The sequence below is a fragment of the Chiloscyllium plagiosum genome, chromosome 27 (genome assembly GCF_004010195.1).
Source record: "Chiloscyllium plagiosum isolate BGI_BamShark_2017 chromosome 27, ASM401019v2, whole genome shotgun sequence".
In the NCBI taxonomy this organism is placed as follows: domain Eukaryota; kingdom Metazoa; phylum Chordata; class Chondrichthyes; order Orectolobiformes; family Hemiscylliidae; genus Chiloscyllium; species Chiloscyllium plagiosum.
The window spans coordinates 1,551,634-1,561,202 of record NC_057736.1 but is presented as its reverse complement, the minus strand read 5'-3'; the positions used below and the strand labels follow the sequence as shown (position 1 = coordinate 1,561,202).

The 9,569-nt window shown below is 42.3% G+C and overlaps 1 long non-coding RNA gene across 1 annotated transcript in view; it reads left to right on the top strand.

Annotated features, from left to right (window-relative positions):
* Positions 1 to 6: 6 nt before the first annotated feature.
* Positions 7 to 9,569, top strand: part of LOC122563463 — a 23,956-nt gene continuing 14,393 nt past the window's right edge. The window contains exon 1 of the long non-coding RNA XR_006315616.1: positions 7 to 336. This is a non-coding gene — a long non-coding RNA (uncharacterized LOC122563463). The remainder of the gene's footprint in view (positions 337 to 9,569) is intronic.

The following is a 9,569-nucleotide window of genomic DNA, read 5'->3' as shown; positions in this document are numbered from 1 at the left end:
CGTCGATTTCGTTGCTCCTTGGATGCTGCCTGAACTGCTGTGCTCTTCCAGCACCACTAATCCAGAATCTGGTTTCCAGCATCTGCAGTCATTGTTTTTACCCCGGAACAAACATCAGGTTGCTATGTAAAAGAACGGACATTACGTCAGAAACGATGTTAACTTCAGAACTGTGATCTGCAAAGTGAGCAGTAAATCAGTAGCTGAGTGAGGGGACACGACTGTAATCCCACAGTCTCCTTCCTTGGATTGTTATGGGCCGAAGCGACAGCGCAAGCGGAAACTCAAATTCAAATCCCTGGAGCCAGGAAAGAGAATGTTTTAATGAGCTTCATTGTGAGCAGATATCTTAATTAATAATGAAGCGATGCTGCCTTGTTCCTCCCTAGCTTTGCAATCTCCCACAACACCGTGAGATCTCTCTCTCATTCTGGCTTCTTGATCCGTAAGAATATTTGATTTGGTCGAAGCCCAATTAACGTTGAAGTTAGTGTCATAGAATCACAAGATGTTTTTCAATAGTTGAATGACCTGTCACCTACTTAACAGAAACAAGCTGACTCAGTAAAATGTTCCCGATAGTGTTTGCAGCGTTGAAGTTTGAAAGTTTGGAAAAGCTAGCTCAAACGTGTAGAGGTCTCTTGTGGTACAATGGTAGTGTCCTACCTTTGGACCAGGAACCCAGGTTTGGATAGTGAAGAATATGCTAAGTGTGTTTAAGAAAATTTTCTTTATCAATATGTAAATGTTTGTACTAGAGAAGGAGCAAAACTTGACCTCTTGGGTAATAAGGCTGGGCAAGTGACTGAAGACTTAGTGGGGAAACACTTTGGGTGGAGTGATCATAATGCTTTATGTTTAAAAATAGTTAGGGTTTGGAGAGATATGGGCTGGGTGCTGGCAAATGGCACTAGATTTATTTGGGATATCTGGTCACCATGAATGAGTCGGACCAAAGGGTCTGTTTCTGTACTATACATCTCTATGACTCTTTAACTTTCAAAAATTGATTGGAGTCGACTGTTCGCATGTAAAGGGACATCTGATTAGTGGGAGGCTTTCAAAAGTGAGATAACAAGAGTTGAGAGGCATTATGTTCTTGTTAGAATGAAAGGTAAAGCTGGTAGATTAGAGAACAATGGATGAATAAAGATATTGAGGGTTCTAGTCAAGAAGTAAAAAGAATCATAGCTATAAACAACTGTTTAAATGAATCACTTGTACAGTAGAAAGAGTATAGGACATTCTTAAGAGGGAGATCAGGAAGGCTAACAGAGGATATGAGATAGTGTTGGCAAATAAAGTTAAGGATAATCCAAAGAGATTCTACAAGTACACCAAGAGCAAGTGAGCAACTAGAGAGAGAATGGGCACCTTAAAGATCAACAAGCTCATCTTTGTGTTGAACCTCAGGAGGTGGGAGAGATATTAAATAGATATTTCATGTCAGCTTTTACTGTGGAGAAAGATATGGAGGCTAGAGTACACAGGGGAATAAATATTGATGTTTTGAAACAGTTCACACTGGAGAAAAGGAATTGCTGGAGGTCTTAGAAAATATGAAGGTGGAAAAATCTTTGGGACCAGATCTAGTGTATCTCAAGACTTTGTAGAAAGTTGGGGAGGAAATTGCAGTATTGCTTGCAAAAATATTTGAACCATCAATAACCAGGGGTGAGGTACTGGAGGGTGACTAACATTGTGCCTTTGCTTAAGGGATGGAAGGAGAAGCCTGGGAACTGTAGACCTGTGAGTTTGACTTTGGTGGTGGCTACATTGTTGGAAGTGATTCTGAAAGATAGGAATTGGAAAGGCAAGAAATGGTTAGGGATAGTCAGAATGGTTTGTGCTAGGGAAGTCCTGTCTCACAAGCTTAATTGAGTTTTTGAGGAAGTAACTAGGAAGATTGATGAGGGCAGAATAGCGGATATTATTTACTTGGACTTTAGTAAAGCCTCTGACAAGATTCCACATGGGTGACTAATTAGTAAAGTTAAACCACGTGGGGTTCAGGGTGAGATTGCCAATTGGATAGGTAATTGGCTTATACACAGCAGACAGAGTGATGGTGAAGGCTATGACCAGAGGTGTTCCACAGGGATTGGCTCAGAGTCCTCTTTTATTTGTCATTGTATAAATAACTTAGAGGAGAATATAGAAAGAATGGCTAGTAAACTTGTGAAAGACACCAAGATTGGTGATATAGTGGATAGTGAAGAAGGTTATCTCAGATTACAAAGAGATCTTAATCAATTGGGTCAATGAGCTGATGGAGTTTAATTTGAATAAAGATGAGGTATTGCGTTCAGGAAAAGTAGATAAAGGCAATACTTTCACAATTAAAAGCAGTGTCTTGGGTAGTGTTAGAGTCATAGAGATGTACAGCACGGAAACATACCCTTCGGTCCAACCCATCCGTGCCGACCAGATATCCCAACCCAATCTAGTCCCACCTCCAGCACCAGGCCCATATCCCTCCAAACCCTTCCTATTCATATACCCATCCAAATGCCTCTTAAATGTTGCAATTGTACCAGCCTCCACCACTTCCTCTGGCAGCTCACTCCATACGCGTACCATCCTCTGAGTGAAAAAGTTGTTCCTTAGGTCTCTTCTATATTTTCCCCCTCTCACCCTAAACCTATGCCCGCTAGTTCTGGACTCCCCCACCCGAGGGAAAAGACCTTGTCTATTTATCCTATACATGCCCCTCGTGATTTATGAACCTCTATAAGGTCACCCCTCAGCCTCCGACGCTCCAGAGAAAACAGACCTAGCCTATTCAACCTCTCCCTATAGTTCAAATCCTCCAACCCTAGTAACATCCTTGTAAATCTTTTCTGAACCCTTTTAAGTTTCACAACATCTTTCCAATAGGAAGCAGACCAGAATTGCATGCAATATTCCAACAGTGGCCTAACCAATATCCTGTACAGTCACAGCAAGACCTCCCAACTCCTGTACTCAATACTCTGACCAATAAAGGAAAGTATACCAAACATCTTCTTCACTATCCTATCTACCTGTGATTCCACTTTCAAGGAGCTATGAATCTGCACTCCAGGATCTCTTTGTTCAGCAACACTCCCTATGACCTTACCATTTAGTGTATAAGTCCTGTGAAGGTTTGCTTTCCCAAAATGCAGCACCTCACATTTATCTAAATTAAACTCCATCCGCCACTTCTCAGTTTATCTAAATTAAACTCCATCCGCCACTTCTCAGCTCATTGGCCCATCTGATCAAGATTCCATTGTAATCTGAGGTAACCTTCTTTGCTGTCCACTACACCTCCAACTTTGGTGTCATCAGCAAACTTTCTAACTGTACCTCTTATGCTCACATCCAAATCCTTTATATAAATGATGAAAAGTAGTGGACCCAGCACTGATCCTTGTGGCACTTTACTCACCACAGGCCTCCAGTCTGAAAACAACCCTCCACTGTCACCCTCTGTCTTCTACCTTTGAGCCAGTTCTGTATCCAAATGGCAAGTTCTCCCTGTATTCCATGAGATCTAACCTTGCTAACCAATCTCCCATGGGGAACCTTGTCGAATGCCTTACCGATGTCCATACAGATCACATCTACCGCTCTGCCCTCATCAATCCTCTTTGTTACTTATTCAATAAACTTAATCAAATTTGTGAGACATGATTTCCCATGCATAAAATCATGTTGACTATCCCTAACCAGTCCTTGCTTTTCCAAATACATATACATCCTGTCCCTCAGGATTCCAACAACTTGCCCACCACCGATGTCAGGCTCACCGGTCTATAGTTCCCCGCTTGTCCTTACCACCTTTCTTAAACAGTGGCACCGGTATTCTGGCACCTCACCTGTGACTATCGATGATACAAATATCTCAGTAAGAGGCCCAGCAATCACTTCCCAAGCTTTCTACAGGGTACACCTGATCAGATCGTGGGGTGTTGTAGAACAGAGAGACTTAGAGGTTCAGGTGTATAATTCTTTGAGGTTTACAACACAAATAGATAAGGTGGTTAAGATGGCATTTAGAACACTTGCTTCTGTTGCTCAGTCTTTTGAATATGGGAGTTGGGATGTTATATTGAAGTTGTACAGGATGTTGGTGAGACCTCTTCTGGAGCACTGTGTCCAGTTCTGGCCTCCCTGTCACAGGAAGAACATTTTTAAGCTGGAGAGGGTTCAGAAGAGATTTACCAGGATAATGCCTGGAATGGGCAATTTGAGTTATAAGGACTTTTCACTGGAATGTAGAAGGTTGAGAGGTGACCTTGTCGAGGTTAATAAAATAACAAGGGCTATAGACAAGGTGAATGGCAAGTGTCTTTTTCCAAAGGGAGGAAATTTCAAGATGAGCGAGCATACTTTTATGGTAAGAGGAGAAATACTTGAAAAAAGACAGGAGGGGAAATTCTTTTTACACAGAGAGTCGTTCGTGTGTGAAACGAACTTCCAGAGGAAATGGTGAATGGGGTTACAGTTACAGTGTTTAAAAGACATTTGGATAAGTACATGAATAAGAAATGGTGGGAGGGATATAGGTCAGGAGCAGGCAGGTGGAACTAGTTTAGTTTGGGAACATGGTCAGCATGGACTGGTTGAACTGTCTGACTATGACTCGGTCGCACCGTCTCTAGACCTGTGTAATAATATCGCTGACCAGCTTGATAAGAAAAATAGGTTAATTAAAGGAAGCTCTACTTTCACAAAGTAGATGGTGCTTTACCCTATATTTACCCCTGTGCTGTACCTATCTGGGGATTGTTTGAAGGGGGCAGTGGAGTGGAAGCTTTACTTTCAATTTAAAACAGTAGCGGGAGCTTTGCTCTGTATCTAAACCCCTGCTGTCCCTGTCCCAGCAGGTTTAGAAGGGGAAAGTTTATAGGAAGGTTTAAATCACTTTAAAAGAGTCAAGAAAGCTTTACTTTTTGTTTAAAAGAGCAAAACAAACCCAAGTGACTCCTGTGGGGGGCAAACCTCCAGGAAAGGGCAGAATGAGGAAGGGGAAGCAATTCTCCCTTGTGATCCCTTGATAAATTAATTATTTTTCATTTTACGTACCTCTGTTCCTTTTATGTAATTCTGTTTGTCCTGGTCATATTACACTCTCTGATTACACAATGTAATGGCTACGGGATTACAGGAATCCTATCTGGGATCATTCCTCACTGAGCTCAGTAAGTACATACATGCAATAGCTTCAATTATTGTCCTTTTTAATCACAGAAATGTTACTGCACTGACTTATTAAATGTGAGTCATTATCTCATGCCTACCTCCTGCTGTTTTCTCATGACATGTTATTTCTGTCAAAATAACCACCCAATTCCCTCTCAAATCTGTCAGTTGAACCCACCCCATCACCTTCCAAACAATGCATTCCATAACTCTCTGTTTTCCCCACTTTACCCTTCTTCTTTTATAGATTGCTTTAAATCTATGCCCCCTTGACCATAAGACATAGGAGCAGATGTAGGCCATTCAGCCCATCAAATCTACTCTGCCATTCAATGAAATCAAAGTTGATCTGAGAATTCTCTGTTCCACTTACCTGCCTTTTGCCCATAACTCTGCATTCCCATACAGAATAACAACCTGTCTATCTCTGCCTCGCATGTACCTATCAACCCAGCCTCGACGGGCCTCTGCAATAAAAAATTCTACAGATTCACTGCCCTTTGAGAAAAGAAATTCCTCCTCATCTGTTTCAAGCGTTGGCTCTTATTGAAAATGTAAAAACAACAGGGTTTTATGGTAGGTGTTTTTAAGTTCCCCTATATTGACTGCAACTCCCTTAGTGCCAGGGGCTTGGTTGGGAAGAATTTCGGAGGTGTGTCATTGAGTCATACAGCATGAAAACAGACCCTTTGGTTCAACTATCCACGCCATCTGGACTTTTTTTTAAACAATAGGTAAATAATCCAACGCGGGCCTTTCTAGAGCTAGTATTGGGGAATGAGCCAAGCCAGGTGATTGAAGTTTCAGTGGTGAAGCATTTTGGGAAGAGTGATCATAATTCTGAAGCTTTTCAGTTACTTATGGATAAGGTTCAGAGTAATCTCTGGGTGAAAGTACTGAACTGGGGGAGATCTAACTATGACAATATTAGGCAGGAACTGGACAATGTAGATTGGGAGCTACTGTTTGAGGGTAAATCCATATCTGGCATGTGGGAATCTTTTAAAAGCCAGTTGGTTAGAGTTCAGGATCAGCATATTCCTGTGACAATGAAGGATAAGTATGGCAAGTTTCAGGAACCCTGGATGAGAAGAGAAATTAAGATTTTAATCAAAAAAAGGAGGCATACATAAGGTTAAGAAACTGAAGGTGGACAGATCCCTCAAAGAACACAAAGGTAGCAGGAAAGGACTCAAGCAAGGAATTAGGAGGACTAAAAGGTTCCTTGAAATATCTTTGTCAAGCAGGAAAATCCCAAGGTGTTTAAATGTATCTAAGGAGCAAGAGGGTAGCGAAGGAAAGGGCAGTTCCATTCAAGGAGAGAGGAGAGTATTTATGTTTGATACCCCCGGAGAAAGTGGATGAGGTCCTGAAGGAATACTTTGCCTTGGTATTTACAAAGGCGAGGGACATAGTGGATGGTGAGTCTGGGGAGGACTATGTTGATATTCTAGGACATGTCAAATTGAAAAAAGAGGAGGTGTTGTGTGTATTGAAAAGCATGAAGGTAGATGAGTCCCAGCATCCTATGGGATATATCCCAGAATGCTGAGGGAGATAGGTGAGGACATGTCTTGTATTCAAAGTTTGTGAGAAGATTTGTAGCTTGGGTGCTCGTTGTTGTGGTTCTGTTCGCCGAGCTGGGAATTTGTGTTGCAAACGTTTCGTCCCCTGTCTAGGTGACATCCTCAGTGCTTGGAAGCCTCCTGTGAAGCGCTTCTGTGTTGTTTCCTCTGGCATTTATAGTGGTTTGTTTCTGCCGCTTCCAGTTGTCAGTTCCAGCTGTCCGCTGCAGTGGCCAGTATATTGGGTCCAGGTCAATGTGTTTGTTGATAGAATCTGTGGATGAGTGCCATACCTCTAGGAATTCCCTGGCTGTTCTCTGTTTGGCTTGACCTAAAATAGTAGTGTTATCCCAGTCGAACTCATGTTGCTTGTCATCTGCGTGTGTGACTACTAAGGATAGCTGGTCGTGTCGTTTTGTGGCTAGTTGGTGTTCATGGATACAGATCGTTAGCTGTCTTTCTGTTTGTCCTATGTAGTGTTTTGTGCAGTCCTTGCATGGAATTTTGTACACTACATTGGTTTTGCTCATGCTGGGTATCGGGTCCTTTGTCCTGGTGAGTTGTTGTCCGAGAGTGGCTGTTGGTTTGTGTGCTGTTCTGAGTCCTAGTGTTCGCAGTAGTCTGGCTGTCAGTTCAGAAATGTTCTTGATGTATGGTAACGTAGCTAGTCCTTTGAGTTGCGGCATGTCCTCGTTCTGTTGTCTTTCCCTTAGGCATCTGTTGATGAAATTGCGGGGGTATCCATTTTTGGCGAATACATTGTATAGGTGTTTTTCTTCCTCTTTTTGCAGTTCTGGTGTACTGCAGTGTGTTGTGGCCCTTTTGAACAGTGTCTTGATGCAACTTCTTTTGTGTGTGTTGGGGTGGTTGCTTTTGTAGTTCAGGACTTGGTCTGTGTGTGTGGCTTTCCTGTATACCCTTGTGGTGAATTCTCCATTCGGTGTTCTCTGTACCAACACATCTAAGAATGGGAGTGGGTTGTCCCTTTCTTCCTCTCTCGTGAATCGGATTCCTGTGAGTGTGGCGTTGATGATCCGGTGTGTGTTACCAGCATTTGCACTTATTTAGGAAGTACTGCCACTCCCGCCCCTCTCCCCCCCACAACTCCATGTTACAGCAATATCAAGCTGTAACAACAAAACCTACAGACACACCAATGGAACACCCATGGGATCTCCGATATCAGGGTTCTTAGCAGAGACAGTAATGCAGAGACTCGAACAAACAGCTCTGCCAACCATCCAACCCAAACTTTGGGTCTGCTACATGGATGACACCTTTGTCATCACTAAACAAAATAAATTAGAGGAAACCTTCAAGACCATCAATAATATCCTTACTGGCATAAAATTCACTAAAGAGGAGAAAAGAACAACAACAAACTGCCATTCCTAGATGTCACAGTAGAGTGAAAAGCCAACGGTGAACTTCAAACCAGCGTCTACAGGAAAACAACACACACAGACCAAATACTGAACTACAGAAGGAATCATCCCAACATCCACAAACGAATCTGCATTCAGACATTATTTTAACAAGCCACCACACACTGAAGCACAGAGGAACTACAAAGAGCAGAAGAAAATCATCTATACTGCGTATTCAAAAAGAATGGGTGCCCAATGAACACAAACCACTGATTTCTCAGCAACAAACCCAAACAAGTAGACAAAACACATCCAGTAACCCTAGCCACTCTCCCCTACATCAAAGACATCTTGGAAATGACTGGCAGACTACTCAGACCCCTTGGCATCATGGTAGTCCACAAACCCACCAACACACTAAAACAGCAGCTAATGAACTTGAAAGACCCTAAACAGACAACAAGCAAAACTAACGTCATTTACAAAATACCATGCAAGAACTGTAACAAACACTACATTGGACAAACAGGCTGAAAACTAGCCACCTGGATACATGAACATCATCTAGCCACAAAAAGGCATGACCCCCTCTCACTAGTATCCTCACACACAGACGAGAAAGGACTCCACTTTGACTGGATAATGCATCCATCCTCGGAGACTCCAAACAGAGAGACGCACAAGATTTCCTAGAAGCATGGCATTCCAACCGGAACTCTATCAACAAACACATCAACTTGGACCCCATTTACCACCCTCTGAGAAAAAGAACAGGAAATGATAAGCTCAGAACCTCAACCTGAGCTACAAATCTTCTCAAAACTCAATAAGAAGCAGAGCACTGGAACTTGGTACAAGAAGTTCTGAAGAAGGGTTACACCTGAAATATTGACTTCTCCACCTCCTAAAGCTGCCTGGCTTGCCGTGTTCTTCCAGCCTTCTGCCTGTCTACACAAGCAGTTCATGGCAATGTTCCCTCTGCTGGTTAAGTGTGAAACAGCATCTGCAGGAAACAAATTCTGGGACAAAAACTGAAAATACTGAAGAAGCACAATGGATTAAACAATGGATTTATTTCAGAAATTCTGGTAATAGACTGACTTCTTTTCCCGGGTTGGGACAGAATCCCTGCATATCCTGGATAGACATTACCAGAAAAACCATTAGCTCCATGAAAAATTACAATTGAAACGTGCAACACTCAGAGAACAAGGTGGGAGAGTGATCCTGTTTTGTTTTGTTTTAAACTATATGCTGTAAATTTCTTACATTTTCTTTAAAAAATGGACACTTTACTGGGCTGGTGACATAAATGTCAGTACACCATAATCTCTATGAAGTTGTGACCAGAGGATAAACTTGGACGTTACCCTCGGGGATTGTGACAGCTCTTGTATTGGATAGAAATTCAAACCACACAAAGGACAAGGAGGTGAAAGGTCAACTTCAGCCACGGACAAAAGAAACT